This window comes from Pinus tabuliformis, chromosome 7 (genome assembly GCF_031772625.1).
Source record: "Pinus tabuliformis cultivar Carrire ecotype Pingquan chromosome 7, CPIR1, whole genome shotgun sequence".
NCBI lineage: Eukaryota > Viridiplantae > Streptophyta > Pinopsida > Pinales > Pinaceae > Pinus > Pinus tabuliformis.
In genome coordinates this window covers 446,014,155-446,024,772 of record NC_142293.1, presented here as the reverse complement: position 1 = coordinate 446,024,772, position 10,618 = coordinate 446,014,155, and positions in this window count along the sequence as shown.

Sequence of the window (10,618 nt, the reverse complement as noted above, 5' to 3'; positions counted from 1 at the left end):
TCTATAACAACTTTGACTTTAATTAATTTCCTTTTCGTTTCGTTGCTATTTGTTGCTGATCACCATTTTCGTTAGACCAAAATTAGTTGGTGTTAGTCAACGATGGCAGCATCACCAGAGATAGGAATTCATATGAGGCAATTAATCTATATCACCAAACACATAAGAAGCTTTGGTTTTTGCAATGTCCAACATATTCTTACCTTGAAATACAAATTCCGTATGCGTTCGTCTTTCATTCATTCGTTTCATTCGTTTGATTTTGCCTCTCGGCTCTTCGGATCTTGACGGCTAATTTAACGAGTTCTTTCTTCAACCGGAAAATGGATATCATATAAAGACCTATTGTCATCAGTCATAACATGATTTTTTTGCTCTCATTTTATTTAAATGTTAAAATAAAATGATAATTTTAATGTTAAAAATATAGTTAGTATATTTTGACAAATTCAAATTATAGAAAATAAAAAACTTTAACTTATAATTTTCCAATTTTCAATCAAATTACAACAACCAAAAAAATTCTAACCATCGAAGGTAAAAGTTGCCAAAGAGATTAAGCCCACAAAATCATTTCCATAACAATCCGCAAAAGTTATAACGAATTCGAGCTGACCTCGTATAAGCCATCATTGAACTCGTACTTGTATAAAAGATACATCCAGGCGACGGAAAATTTAACTCCTGTTTGCATTGTAATCATCTCTTGTCTTTTCCATCATAGAAACAACGACAACCCACACGTACGTAACTCCTAACTATACAGTATACTGCATAAATACATAAACGTAAGACGTACTATTCCAACAGGGAATGCAGTATACTGCAATGCAAGGATGATAAATTCTGCATGACAGATAGATCATTGAAAACAATACAATTTTTTGGTGTCAATTAGCCTATCGGAGAAACCCACATCAATTTATAATTTACTTGCAAGGCAAGGATGAGAAACTCTTCATGGCAGGTAGATCATTGAAAGCAATACAAATCTATGACGTCAATTAGCCTATTATAGAAACCCACATCAATTTACAATTCATTTTATAACAAGTGTTGCAATGCCCTGTTACTCAAATTAGAAATTATTTGATGCGTCCGTTAGAGTTGAGTTTGACTTGTACTTACACGAATTTGGCAGAGTGAATAACAGAAATGGATATTACGGAAAACTGGAAATTTGAAATGGGTATCTGCTAATCAATGGGCAGAAAGTTAAAAGAAAATTCTCACTCAACTTCCAGCCTGTGGGCTATAGTCCTGCCATGGTCAGAACACCGTAGTGCCCTCAATGAGATATGTGAAACAGTACGAGGAAGTGTGACATTAATAATGTTAGTTTCGACGTCCTTAATTCAAGGATATCATTGTTATTCATAAAACCTTACGACATCATTGATACTCATATAAACATTAATCATTACTGCAATAGAGGATGTATGGATATCCGCATGCGTACCAGAAAAGTCTTGCATAATCATGTAAAGTGAATAGATTACATTTGCAAACCTTACGAGATAGTGCATTGGGATGGATTCATATGGACTTGTTTAAGAAAATGGTTGGATAATCATTTTGTATGAATAAATCACGTAGCCATTTAAGCATCTACAAACCGAAATTACAGAAATATTCAAAGACATTATTACACATTAATAATTGAGAGTTTCAATGACAATGATGGATGGCAAGGTCCAAGCACTTTACAAAACCGGAAAAGTCCATGTTTCATTTCCGACTTTGAACGATATTAATTTTGGGTAGTTTCCTACCCAATTTAATAATACAAAATTACTTTACAAATATCTAAAAAAATTATGTAATGAATTACTTTACAAATATCTAAAAATTATGTAATGAATGTTGATACTTATGAATTACTTTACAAATATCTAAAAATTATGTAATGAATGTTGATACTTTATTGAGAAGTTATGGTTGAAAATTGAGGTAGTTATCTATATGATATTGAATTGTGCAAATAACATAATAATTCTTTCAAATTATGAGCTTCAAGGGTTCAATTCACTCTACACTTTGGGGTTAGGCTCCTTGATGACCTAATTGTATATACTACTAACTAATAAAACCACATTGAAAATATTAATCTGGTTAATATAGGAAAAAGCTTCATAAATATAATAAAAAATATATATTGCAACAGGTAGAAGCCTTACTAATGCACTCAGTGACCTGATTAACCATGTATAAAAGGTCTATGTGTCAAATTTAACTTAAGAAAAAAAGAATTATAAATGAATGCTATAAATAATAATGAGGAACTTATCATGGAGGAACTTATTAGAATTGGAATAGTCTCAAATTTCAAATCTCTAAGAAATTGGAGGGTGAGGAACAAATCTAATTTTTTAAGTTTATTAAAAGTAATGGACCATTTTGCTAAATATTATATATATATATATATATATATATATGTTATAAATAATAATGAGGAAATTATCATGAACTTATTAGAATTGGAATAATGTCAAATCCCTAGTAAATTAGTGGGCGGGGAGCCACATGACACGAATCTAATTTTTAAATTGACTAAAAGTGAATGCAACCAAACAAACTTTTTAATACAATAAAGTCGTTCATAAGAATTAAGACTAAGCATAGATAAAATGTGAACAGAATTGAAAAGAAAGAGTTGTAGCTCTCAGGTGTGGCCTGCACCTGGAGACTACACTCACAAAACTTGAGAGATCACTCTCGTCCACTCTATTCCTTAATCAATCAAAGATTACATCAATAAATACAATACTAGGAAATAGGAAGTTGCACCCAAACCCCATAATTATAGGAACTAATCCTAAACTAGGGAGAAAGTTACAACAACGTAACTATTTTCTCCATTAATATCAAAATAATATTAATTATTCTCAACTCCCCCCTTAATGGAAAAAGGGTTCTCCTGGACTCCTAGCATCTTTCTAAACAATTCAAATTTCACTCGTGCAAGAGGCTTTGTGAAAATATCAGCCACATTGTCACAAGTTTTACAATATTCGACAACAATTTCTTTTGATTGTATTTTTTCTCTAACAAAGTGAAACTGGGTTTCTATGTTTTTGGTGTTTTTATGAAACACTGGATTGTATGCTAATTTGATAGTGCTCTGGTTGTCGCTTTTGATAGAAGTGGGTTGCTTCTGTTCTTTTCCTGCATCTTTAAGAAGTCTCCTCAACCAGATTGCTTCACATGTTGCTGCACACAATGCTTGATATTCAGCTTCACATGACGACAAAGCTACAGTACTTTGTTTCTTGCTGCTCCATGCAATTACCCTGGAACCTATGTTAAATGCATAACCTGTGATGGACCTCCGATCATCCAGGTTACCTGCCCAGTCTGAGTCTGGAAAACCTGCTAGAGTAACATCAAATACATCAGTGTATAAAATACCAAAATGAACAGTATCACAAAGATACCTCAACACGCTTTTTGCTGCTGTCCAGTGACTTTCACGCGGTTTTGACATGAATTGGCTTAATACAATAACTGAGTATGCCAAGTCGGGTCTGGTTGCTGTAAGATATATAAGGCTGCCAACCAGCTGTCTGTACATTGTGGCATCTACCTCCTTAGTGCCATCGTCACTGCTCAATTTCAGATTTTGCTGCAAAGGTGTCGCTGCTGATCTACACCGATCCATCCCAAACTTTTCCAACAGATTTCTCGCATACTTCCCTTGAGTAAGGAAAGTTTGCCCAGTATCTCTGAATACTTCTAATCCCAGACAATAGTTAAGGCTTCCGAGATTTTTCATCTCAAAAACTTGTGCCATGAGCCTTTTGATTCCTCTAATTAAATCCTCTGCATTTCCTGTTAAAATCATATCATCCACATATAGAGAAATCAAAATAATCTGCCCCTGATCATTGTACTTGGTATACAAATTTGAGTCATTTAAACTTCTATGGAAACCATACTCTATAAAGAAAGAATCAACCTTTTCATACCAAGACCTGGGAGCTTGCTTTAAACCATATAAAGCCTTTTTCAATCTACAAACAAGATGTTCCTGCCCCTGCTTTACATATCCTTCTCGCTGTACTAAGTAAATTTCTTCTTTTAAATCACCATTTAAAAATGCAGATTTAACATCAAGCTGGTGTAATTCCCAATTACATTTAGTAGCTAAAGCAATAAGCATTCTAATTGTATTTAGCTTTGCTACAGGTGCAAAAGTATCATCAAAATCTATACCTTCCTACTGTGAATATCCTTTTGCAACCAGCCTAGCTTTTAACTTATCTATAATTCCGTCTGCATTCATTTTTGGTTTAAACAGCCACTTGCATCCTATGGGTGTTTTATTCTTAGGCAGCTCAACTAAATCCCAAGTATCATTTCTAAGAATTGATTCCATCTCTTCATTCATTGCAGCTCTCCATTCCTCAAATTGACTAGCTTCTTTGTAATTAGAGGGTTCTACAATGTTCAAAACTTTTGACATCAAAGCATAGTTTCTCAACTTCAATGGTAATTGAGTCTTCCTACCTGACCTTCTTGGTAGGGGACTTACCTCAAATTTGTTTTCTTCTGCAATAACTGGGCCTGCTCTTTCACCTTCTTGTTGTTCGTCTTCATTCTCTTCTTTCTGCTCCTGTTCCTGCTCCCTTTCATCCTCGCTGCTTTCCTCCAACAGCAATGGAATGTGCCAATCATCTCCAACATCAGCTTTCCTTTCGTGTACCTGTTCATGAAAGACTACATCTCTACTTGCAAATGTCTTACGAGACTAAGGATTGAACAGTTTGTATGCTTTAAACTCTGTGCCATAACCAACAAAGATGCATTTGACTGCCTTAGGATCTAGTTTCTTTCTATCAGCTTTGGGTACATGTGCAAATGCCTTTGACCCAAAGACTCTTAAGTGGTTTACTGCTGGTTTAAATCCATACAAGGCTTCAAAAGGAGTTTTGAAGCCAAGAAACCTAGTAGGACTTCTATTTTTCAAATATACAACAGTATTTATCGCTTCTGCCCAAAAAGTATTAGATAGACCCTTACCTTGTAACATGCTCCTTGTGCACTCCACTAGGGTTCTGTTTTTACGCTCTGCAACACCGTTTTGCTGTGGTGTGTGTGGCACTGTATACTGCTGAACAATCCCGTGAGATTTGCAGTATTTCATAAATTCCTTTGATTTGTATTCTCCTCCTTGATCAGATCGAAGAATTTTAATACTTTTTCCAAACTGTCTTTCCACCAGTGTTTTGAAATCTATAAAACATTGGAAAGTCTGACTTTTCTTGTTTAAAAAATAAACCCATGAATACCTAGTGCAGTCATCAATAAACAACAAAAAATAGTATGCTCCCCCTAGCGACCTTGTCTGCATGGGACCACATACATCAGTGTGCACTAGCTCTAAGATTTCTGTTTGTCTCCTCCTATCATGCACAGGGAACTGTTCTCTATGCATCTTTCCTAAGGCACAACCTTCACAGTTTAACTGAATGTTACGAAAGATGGGGAGACCTTCGACCATACCTTTCTTCTGTAACAACATGAGATCCTGCAGATTCAGATGACCAAACCTCTGATGCCAGAGTTGTTCAGCTGTCGACTCTCCTGCAACCATGGCTTGCTTTGATATACTTTTTGCATCCAATCTGTATAGGCTTCCAACTAGCATGCCTGTTGCAACAATTTCATTCCTGCAATCCTTTATCACACAGTGAGTCTTGAAGAATTCGACATGCATATCTTGATCAGCCATCATGGATACAGATATCAGGTTTTTCTTTATTCCAGGTACATATAAAACATTTGAAAGGTGACTAATTTTTCCATTTGGTAACTTAACTGAAATCACCCCATGACCTTTAATCTGATATCCATTATCATCCCCAAGATATATTTTTGATCCATTTATAATTTCTTCAAGACTGTCAAAAAATTCTTTATTACCTGTCATGTGAGAGGATGCTCCGGAATCGACATACCAGATGTCATCTTCATTTGATGCAGAAAGGGCACAGTCGACTGTGAACAGTTGAAATTCATGACTGAAGTCTTCTTCTTCAACAAAATATCCTCTGTGTTTTGGATTTGCCTGTCTCCTCCTTGCCTCATCAGCCTGCTTCTTATAATAACAATCTCTCTGTATATGACCCTTCTTTCCACAATGAAAGCATTTCTTTTCAGAATGATTTGCAAGCATACCTTTATGACAGTGATTTTTATGTGTTGTTCCTCCTTTCTGGACTGATTGCTGCTATGACTGCTTCCCTTTGGATAGTCGTCGTTTTGCCACCAGCGCAAGATCGTCACTTTGGGGGTTCAGATTCAGGTTCTGTCGTCGCTCTTCCTTTTGCTGCAAGATCGCAGTGAGATCATCAAAATTGGGTGTTTTCTCCCTTGCCGAGACTCCAGTGATGAAGGTTTGGAAATCATCACGCATCCCATTCATTGTAATTGCAACAAGATCTTCATCAGCCACCGCCACTCCAATGGCCACAAATCCGTCTTTGACATCCTTAATTTGCGCGACAAATGCATTAGCAGACTCCCTTTCGTCCATCCTCATTGAAAATAGCTTGCTTTTCAGAGCCAAAACTCTGTTTGTATTCTGGTTTTCATATAGATTCTTGATTTTTGTCCAGATCTCTGCGGACATTTTACAGTCTCTGATGTGTGCAATGACATTGTCTTTCACAGACATCTTCAACAGGACTTTGGCCTTGTTTTCTCGTTTTTCCCAGTCTTCCTTCTGTGTGGTTGCAGTCGGCTTCTGCTCATCGCATGTCACTATAGTCCAAGCGTTCGCACCTTCCAGCAGGGTCTGGATCTTAAACTTCCAATTCGTGAAGTTAGACCAGTTGAGTTTACCAGACTCGTTAAGATAAGATTCCATCGTATTACTCATTGTGAATCTTCTTAACAGCAACAACAACAAAAAAAAAAACAATACCTGTCAGATCGATCTGTCACCTCTGCCACCAATATGCAGTGTCTGGCACTCCCGCTCCAATGAGCAAATTCGGCGTTTCCAACACAGCCGAAACAATGATCTGAGCACTATTGATCCAATCCACCTCTCCCGGATTGATCTGCCACTTCGCCGATCCTGCTCTCCCTGCAGATCGCCAAACGAAGTCGAGGTTTCCCGCAGATCTCCTCTGGCGCTTTCCCGATCTGTCTCTCTCGGACGGGTCTGCAACTACGCCGATCCTGCACCGTTTGCAAACCACCAAACGAAGTTCACGCTATTCACAGATCCCCTTGGCGCTACCCCGAGCGAAAAATCCGCGCTAACTGAAAATCGCTTAGAGTACCTCAATTGGCGCGACTTTCCCAGTAAAATCTCGCGCTAATCGGGCTTTTTGGCGCTCTGGCGCAGTTTATTCCTCAATAACCACGCTAATTCCTCTTCTGGCGCGACTGTCAGCGCAAAATCCGTGCCAATCCGTGAAAAATCCGCGCCAAAACTTTCGAGTCCGAGCCAGGTGTTCTGCAGTCCACCTGCTCAATCGAGCACACACCTCTCGTGTACACACAGCCACAAAGGCACGTCAAGCCGCACAGGCTATTCCAGCCACACAGGAAAGCTAGCTACTACAAGCACTTCAGCCTCACAGGTGACAAAAGATCAGGCTCACTCACTCTGAGCTCTGATACCAAGATAAAATGTGAACAGAATTGAAAAGAAAGAGTTGTAGCTCTCAGGTGTGGCCTGCACCTGGAGAGTACACTCACAAAACTTGAGAGATCACTCTCGTCCACTCTATTCCTTAATCAATCAAAGATTACATCAATAAATACAATACTAGGAAATAGGAAGTTGCACCCAAACCCCATAATTATAGGAACTAATCCTAAACTAGGGAGAAAGTTACAACAACGTAACTATTTTCTCCATTAATATCAAAATAATATTAATTATTCTCAACTAGCATAACCTAAGCATATATATTACTTTGATAATCAATATAGGCCCCGAATTAGAAAAAAATTTAAAAAAATCAACACATACTCATCCACCTTAAGTTGAAATAAAAAGTCTTTGGCAAAAATATCGTAGAATATTTCGTGGATCACAAATCTCTATGATCCACCTAATAACTTTTGATAATTAAAATTAATATTTTGGTAGGTCTATTCCAAATGAGACAAATGTTTGGGCTTTATAAGACTTTCAAGTTATAATCCAATCAAATATTTGAGAAATATATTTTTAATAATATTTATTTTTCAAAGTTAAACATTATCATTTGCAATTACCAATGTTAAACTAATAATCATTAAGAAATAATTAGATTGTTATAGTCCTAGTTTAGTAAGAACTAATAAGTAAAATTACCATCAAGCTAAAACTTATTTTTTCGTATAAGAGGAAGTTTAATATTTTCGAGATCAAATTTGTATCATTAACCATAAGAAAAGTAAAACTTATATTTATTTAAAATTTTATTTATATAACTAAAAAGTATTAATTTTTTTTTTTAAATTTTAATATTTTAAAAATAAAATTTTAATTTTTTTTTAAGAAATTGTGATTTAATTTGTCTGTAAAAATATTTTAAAAGAAATTATTTTTCATGTGAAATCTTTTCAATTCCAAAAATGATGATAATTTCTTTGAGCACATAATATTATTTACAACACCAATTTCATTGTAATGCTCATCAAAAGTTCTATAATGCTTATAAATTTTTATTATGCTTATAACAAACTATATTTGTAAATAAATAATTTATTTTTATCCAAATTGTAGTTTATTATTATTAAATGGTCCTACATATAATATTATTTATAATATGTAATTTAAAAATTTGACAATATTAATAGTAGTTTTACAAATGGTTAGGATTATTGTGAATGTCTTAACCATTAATTTTCTAATAGGTGTATATATGTGAACTTTAGGTGGAAGGAGGTTTGTTGACTTTTTTAATCAAGGACCACAATTAAATGTTCTTGGAATATGTTTTGTCTAAAGCGTTATCTATGGTTATAATTTGTACAATAGATGCAAGAGACTTAATTGAGTAATCGCTCATCTAATAATCCACTACAAAAAACGATGGTTAAGGATGAATAGGCACAATTGTCATACATGTTTTCGACCCTTTTCAATGTACTTTTGTTTAACATGTGGAGGTGCCATTGCCATCGATTAGATATGGTTATGATCCTATTGTTTAGTTGTTATTCTAGGCTTAGTGAGAAACTTCTTAGTTTTTTCATTTTTTCCTCAGGGTTTGCGAGTCATTTGCATTGTTAGCCTGCTGGGAGGGCTCTGTTGCTTGACCTTCTTAGATATGTCTCCAAAGTTCCTTTGGTAAGCTTGGTTTTGTTGCGTGTGGAGCCTAATTATCTTCTGTATTCAAAGGTTTGAGCCAGATGTATACGCGAGGAAGACTATACATCCCTCCACATGGGGGGGTGCGAGCAGGACTTGTCCCCCTCGTGGGGGTCTAGGGGCCAACGGTCCCCTGGCAGGGGTTCGGGGGCAGCACCCCCGAAGCTAAAAATAGATGTAAAATTGCCTTGTAAAAGTCTAACAATTTCTAGTCAATATGGGCCATTCATTAGGCGGATGATCTAACGATAGAAGTTATGTTTAATTTAGGGTTTTTTGACCTAGAAGGCAACTCCTCACTATATATAAGGGAATTGTATTGGGTGTATGTATATCTGGATTTTGAGTGAGGAATAGAGAGGAGATTGAGAGCGAAGAGGGTGTTACAGCAGATCTGTTGTAGGTTGTATCTCTTCAGTCTACTGGATAATATAATAAAAGAAGGACTGGCTATTTCTTCGTGGATGTAGCCCAAACTAGGTGAACCACGCATATCTATGTTTCTCTTGTTTTATGTGTTTTCTGTGTTTATATTTTTGCAATATTTTATGTGTTCCATTGCTCCGTAATATATAATTTTCTAGCAACTATTATTAGAGCCGAAGGTCTATTTGGCTGATAAACTCGCAGGAGAGAAGGGTTCTTGGCTCGAGTGGAAGCAATGGTAGAATATGGTAGGTTTAGGGTTAAAAAATTCAATGGCCAAAACTTCTCTCTGTGGAAGATGCAAATGGAAGATTATATGTATCAGAAAGATTTGTACCTACCATTGGGCGGCAAAACAAAGATGCTGATGGGTATGATAGATGAAGAATGGAATCTTCTCGATAGGAAGGCACTCGGAACAATACAACTATGCCTGGTGGTGTCGGTAGAATTTAATATTTCAAAGGAAACAACAACATAGGGTTTAATGTCAGTGTTGGCCAAACTATATGAAAAACCCTCATCCTCAAATAAGGTATTTCTTATGAAGCATTTATTTAATATGAAGATGTCAGAAGGTGGATTTGTTGCAGACCATTTAAATGATTTTAATATAGTTACAGGTCAGTTAAGTTCTATAGGGGTAAATTTTGATGATGAAGTTAGGGCTCTGTTATTTCTGTGCTCATTGCCAAAAGGTTGGAATGGTTTAGTTATGGCCATTAGTTACTCTGTCTCTGGATCTAGTACTTTGAAGTTTGATGAAGTTGTCAGTGCAATCCTTAGCGAGGAAATGCGACGGAAAAGCTCTGTGAGACACTAGGTAATGCTTTGACTGTAGAGACTAGGGGAAGAAAAATGGAAAGAGTAAAGAGC